Here is a 6,549-nt window from a genome sequence, read left to right as displayed (position 1 = left end):
CGGTTTGGACATGGTGGTGCCCTTGTTCCTTCCGGTATAATCGCTAAGGTAAGGACGTGCAAGGAAGGAGAGAGTTTCGGCATTCGGATCTCACGACGGTGAGATTGCAGAAACCAGACTAGTGGGTAAAGTGTACCCTCTGCGCAGAGTTTAAAAACCTATTCGAATAGTCCGTGTCCACGGATATGGATGAGTCATGGCATGGATTTTACAATTAGTGTTTTGTTTTCCAAAAAATGCTTTTGAAAAGTGGTTTTAAAAGGTCCGGCGGTCGAGCCGTGAGCTATGGTGGACGGGAAGTCCAGTAGCTGTTTTTGAAAATGAAAACCAGTGGGAAACTGCTGACATACCTGGATGGTTTAGTCCAGGGGATTTTGTTCTATATTGAAAAACTTCATGCTCCTTTGGGAGAGGATGCACTTTGAAAAATATAAAATGTTTTACAAAATAACCCTGCATCAAATATTGCTATTTCTGCAAAATATCCTAAGCTCCACATATTCCATGCATTATATCTGATTTCCCCATTCCGTGGGTGAAGGTGGGCTGCTGAGTACGTAAGTACTCACCCTTGCTTATTTGTTGTTTTTCAGAGCACGAGATCGTTGATCGGGTAAGAGTTATGCCTGTTCCCAACCTTGCCTATGGCTGTTGGACCGCTGATTTGCTTCGCTACGTATATCGGGCTGCTTCAGCCCCACTCTAATGATATGTCCTGAGTTGTGGACCAACTCTTAAAGTTGATCGCCACCTTTATAGGTTTGTCTCGTTTAAGCAGATCTGGAATCATTTGATGTATAAATGCGTTTACTAGCCTCCCAGGACTAGTAATTGTATACATTTGAGTCCCAGAGGATTGAGGCGCTTCAGTTTGAGAGCAGCCAACAAAAACATGCGGGTGTGGGGGTTAAACAACCTCGCTCTCACCACGACCACGGCCCATTTAACATGAGCATGCATAATTAATTATGTCTAATTACAAATTTGATGTTTCATTGTACATATTATGCTTAGGAAACCTTAATCTTCTCCCATCTCAAGTGGAATTAAGTTTCCAATCTACCTTTAAAATACCTCATTTTCTTTTGTCCATCACAACCATTAGATCAGTTTTTTATTAAAATCGTACGGTTAGCCGACAGAAACTCAACGATTCTTGGTTCGTTGAACAGGAAAAAATAACTATTTGTCATCATTTTGTACTGGGTGGTGTTGAACATCATATTTGGCACTTGGGCACACCCGGACGGTCCTGCCATGTGGCTCGGGCGATCCACGCTCCAGATGGTCCGCGGGATAGCGCGAACGGTCCGCGATCAGATTAACTCGGGCGAGAGTACTTAGCTCACGCATGGTTATCCTAATCTATCCGTAGAAATCTGTTGGATCTTACTTATGAACGGGTCCATATCTCCTCCTATAAATATAAAGGGGTAAGGTCGATTGAGAACCCCGAACACATTCCAATCGAACCAATCATTTACCTTATTTATCATGCATTCCTTAGGAAGGTGTAGCGTAGCTTTAGTTGTAGATTTCACATATCAACCTTCACCTCTATTCAACTCTACATCGTCTAGAGGCGTCTTGGGTGGCCAACCGACCCTAAGATGACTCTAGGATCCTACCCTGGTGAGGTCCCTCCTTGGGGGCGAGATCCATGTTCACCCAGAGCTCTCTATGCCTTCATGGACGATCTGGTGACCTATCGTGGACCATGCGGCACCTTGCAGAGCTAAACCCAAGGTCATGTGCATCACATGAAGGCACTAGGGTTTGTTGTTATTTGGCCCTAAGAAGGTGCCAACATAAGAGGTGGAGTTCAATACTACTGCATGTAGTGTTATTTGTCTTCTGACCAACCCTGGATCGACTGGTGACCTACCGTAGATAGTCTACCACCTCGCAGAGAGGTTCCCTAGGATCTCGTTCCCCGCGAGCGGGATCTAGGGATCATTAGTGTTTGGCCCCAAAAAGGTGGCAACACACTTTTTGGTGACTCCGTTGGAGATGAAATATCGAATCTATTAGATAAGATATATTATATTAGTTCTATTAGGTTAGATCTATTAGATCGGTCATGATGACCGGACGGTCCAGACCAAACACAGACGGTCTGTGCACTAAGCTTGGATGGTCCAAGAAAGAACCAGAAAACGAGACTTACGAGGAGGAACACGCCCATCTAAAGGGCATCTTCTGTGCTAGAGGCGTTGCGACAGTCCACCCTCACGTCGCTCGGCCGGCGTCACAGGCTCGAAGGACGTCACAGCCGGCACCTCCGACCCTCCCTCATGACGCTCGAACGACACCCGAGCGCAAGGGGGCTTCACCGCTGGCTCCTCTTTCTAGGCCCTGGTGCTAGAACTGACCTCAGCATCAACATGGTGAGGCGACCCCGCCCCATCGACACCAGGGCCAAGGATTCGTTAGAGGCTCCGTGTTGGTGAAGGGGGAGATGCTCCCCCTAGCCCGGTGCGAGCCATACTGTCACACCCGGATTTAAGGAACAAAGTCGGGTGCATCTCATATATGCGCCAGAGAAGACAACACATATAATAACAGAGTGCATAGAGATAAATGTCATAAATATCATAAATGTACTTATTACATAGCGGAAGTCTTACAAAAATAAATGATAAAATAAGCAAACTAAATATTATTCCCTGGCGTCACAAAGCTGACTGGGAGACGCCACCTAGATCAAGTCGAAAGCCTCAGTGTTAAGCGACTCCTCTTCGACCACCTGTTCTTCTCCTGTGGGGGGTGTGAGACATACACTCAGCCTTCTACTCTTTTTTCTTGCCTAATGACACTTCTTGCATGCTGCTAGGGCCTTCACCTCTGACTCCCTCTTTCGTTTCTTCTCCACCTTGATCGTGGCGTCTTTGGGGAGAGGAGGAAGGGAGGGACTCATGGGCCCAAGCTCCTGTGGTGCAAACAACCACCACCAACGAAATATACCCAAAAACAGAAAGACCACAGAAGGAAACCTACCAAATCACTCAAATCCCCTTGCTATGGGGAAGGGTGAATCCGAATCTATGAAAATCGTTGATGCCAACGCAGTGACATCCCTGACGTGGGCCTCGACCTCTGACTTAGAAAGGGGCTTAGAGGAGTGGCGATCGGGGTCCTTCAAGCCATCGTACTGCCACATCGTATTCTGATGGGCCATGAGCAGCTAAACCCGATGTTGCATAAATGTGTGGATCTGTCACACACCGGTGAGTTCCTGATCCTTCATGTGGTGATCCCCTTCAGGATATGCTCCACCCTCTTCTTAAACTTGGCCTCCACTCGACGCTAGACATCGGAATCCGTCTGGTGAACAGCGAAGCGCTGCCCCCACCTTCCTAGCGTAAAACCACTCACCCTCATAGCGAATGGAAGATGGGAGTGGGATCTTGAAGTAGCTTGCCTGCGGGTTGGAGCGTAGCTAGATGGCGATGATGCCGATAAATGATTAGCTACCTCGGCAAGGGAACAACCGCAGACTGAACAGATAGTGCCAAAGTTTCTAGTTGTGTTCGATGCCGAGGAAGGCTTCACATAACATGATAAAACACACTATGTGAAGAACGATGTTGGGGTGGAGATTCTGGATCTCCAGTTTCTAGTAGAAGAGCAGCCCCCTCACAAAGGGGTCCAGGGGCAGCCTAAACCCGCGCTCGTAGAAGGACGAGAGCATAACCACCTCGTCGTCCCGAGGCTGAGGCACCTCGCCCTCATCTTCCAACCGCCATCCTAAGGCCTCCACAGGAGGAAGGAACCCCTTCTTCTGCAAACCTAGGACACGACTTCGATGAAGCGAGCAAACTAGGAAGGAGGCCATGGATGTAGGGAAAAGGAGTAAGCGGAGCGCTCAAGCAGGTAGAGAGCACGAGGACAAGGAGGCTCTAGGGTAGGAATGGAGGCAAGAGCACAAAGAGACAGTAAGCGTAACTGAATCAAGGAACCTTTCTTCTATTTATATACACAGATGTAGGGAGGAAGAGTGGTGCCCAAAAAACGGGTCCACCACGACCAAGCAATGGGAGGATCCGCCGCTCTAGCTCCTGACCGCCTTGAGCCCCAGAAGGGAACCCAATCGTCTGGTGCCTGTCAAACGGGCCCACCACCACCACGGCGTGGGAGGATTCGCCTCTCTATCTCCCAACCGCCTCGAGCCCTTGAAGGGAACCCAACCATCTGCCGCCTATCAAATAGGCCCACCATTACCACGTGGGAGGATCCGCCGCTCCGACTTCTGACTGCCTCGGACCCCGAGCGAAGAAACTACCCATTTTGCAGACGGTTCCACACCTCGAGCAGAGCACCAGAAGAACACGTCGCACGGGGGGACACACCAATGCCAAGCAAGACGTTATCCAACCCGTCAAGCCACCCGCGCACGCAACACCAGACCTGATATCACCTGCCCCATCGGGCGCCCATGCCAAGTGTCTCATGATGATTTCCTTTTTGTTCTCACTGCTAATACAACTGTGACTACCTAATGAAAACCAAGTAAAGACAAAAGTTACTAAACCCCTCATATAGAGCGATGGCGACCCGATCAAGCTCCCAACGAGCCTCAAGCTAGGTGACCAGCACATTGGTCATTTGCTCATAGTCGCGTCCAAGGTCATACCTCACATTCCCCTATGGTAACCTAGCTAATGGGGTGGCCACTGGCCCCCTCTTTGGTCGGCCAAGCCGACCGAAGGGCCAACACAGGGTCGAATAAGGAAGGACTTAATGATATACCCCCAGCGGGACCACTCGCCAAGACCATACCCTACCAGAGGGTGGTATTATCTCACTTGGATAACCCGTTAGCAACTCAATGACCTCCTTCAGCGCGTTGGCTAGGTCAGTGAGGGATGGCCTTCCCCTCAAAGGACCCAAAATCCTTCCGAGGGGGATGCGTGCATAAAACAGAACTCGCGACCAACACAACCCAAATTAGGACTCTGGTCCAGGACTACGCCTAGCTCCGACAGTAATTGAGCGTATACTCGGCACAAGCAAGAAACTACGCCGACCATCACAAAAAGGGTTCGTCCCAAAACCACGAACAAACTAGATAAACCCCTAAGCAATCCCCACGGATTACTCAGTGGCTTGGGGGCTACATCTAGCAAATGCACTTGTGCGCACCCGAGACTAAGAAAGCTTCCGTACAACTCCAAGGAGTTGCACAAAGGCTTGGGGGCTACTGACGGGTACCCAGGAATGGGGTACCAAAGTAAGCCCGTAACTCATGGCGGCCCGTCCAGGCCGCCCAAATCTCGTCGAGCAACTCCGCGAGGCAAACCACCAACCATGTCCCGTCGAGCAACTCTGCGAGGTGGAGAAGTGAAAGGAGTAATACGGGTAGGCATGGGAATGGGCCACAAAAACTCATGGGCATAAAGGGCCTCCAAATTCATGGGCTGATAATTTTGGATCTTTTTTTTCATTGTTGATTAGGGTAGAGTTGGATCAAGCCATTTCATTAAAGGGCCAGCACGGATCGATCATCAAACCTGGCCCAATCGTGTGCCTGGATCATATGAAGGGCACAGCCCATGGATCATGTGAAGGGCACAACCCGTGGTTCATGTAGCGTCTTCCTCCACGGTTTGGTCATCCGAAGAGCGGCGAGCGGCCCCCGCTGGCGCTTGCAGCACGCCCTGTCGCTTCATCGGCTAGGTGGCGACCACGGCCTCCGCCGACCGGCACAGGAATCGGAGTTGGGACTGCACCTGTAGGATCTGTGCTCGAAGAAAGGTATTGCCTAGCTGTTGTTTTCGCGTTTCGTCAACAGGGTGCTTGTCTATCTTTCAGGAGCAAGTCGTGTGTCTCTCTGCTCGCAGTAGTTTGTTCTTAATTAAAGTTTTTATGCTTGAACTATAGTATGGCTGCATGTGTAAAGGGCGGGGATCTCATCAGATCTGCAAAAAACAAGATACGCGGGTACTCATCGGGGTCCTTTTGGATAGGAACAGGTCTGCTTCGCTTTGTACAGCCAGCATCTCGATCGTGCTCATGCTTTACATGCATGCTGCAACCAGCAGGGTCTGCTTCGCTTTGTTTCATGGACAAACAGAACAAGCTTACATATAAATACTTGTGTGATCGATGCCCTCTGTTCTGAGTTGCCGCTGAAATTCCAGATCTCTAAACTTGTGTGATCGATTGCCAAATTAGTTGATCTGGAAGTGTTGCCCATCTGAACCATGCCATTTCTACTACTAATTAGTTGTGTGGCCATGTATGTGTGAGCCCATGGATTATACTAATTCAATTAGCTAGTGGTGGTGCTTGCATTTTTGTGGGGGCCCTTGGATTGCTAATGTAATATTGCCCTGGATTTTGAAAGGATCGGGGCAGGTTTGGGTGGCAAAGGCTTTAAAATCAATTTGGATTGAGCTGCACCAAATTAGTTTGGATTCAAGTAGGGCTGGATCTACTCCTTAGTATTATAGGATTGAAGTGGAGTTAGGGCCGGATTGTGACCCATTCCCAGGCCTAAATACGGGAGCCAGTACACCTATGGGCCTCGGCGCCATAACCTCCTGTTAC

The sequence above is a fragment of the Zea mays genome, chromosome 10, assembly GCF_902167145.1.
Source record: "Zea mays cultivar B73 chromosome 10, Zm-B73-REFERENCE-NAM-5.0, whole genome shotgun sequence".
In the NCBI taxonomy this organism is placed as follows: domain Eukaryota; kingdom Viridiplantae; phylum Streptophyta; class Magnoliopsida; order Poales; family Poaceae; genus Zea; species Zea mays.
This window is presented reverse-complemented; position numbering follows the sequence as displayed.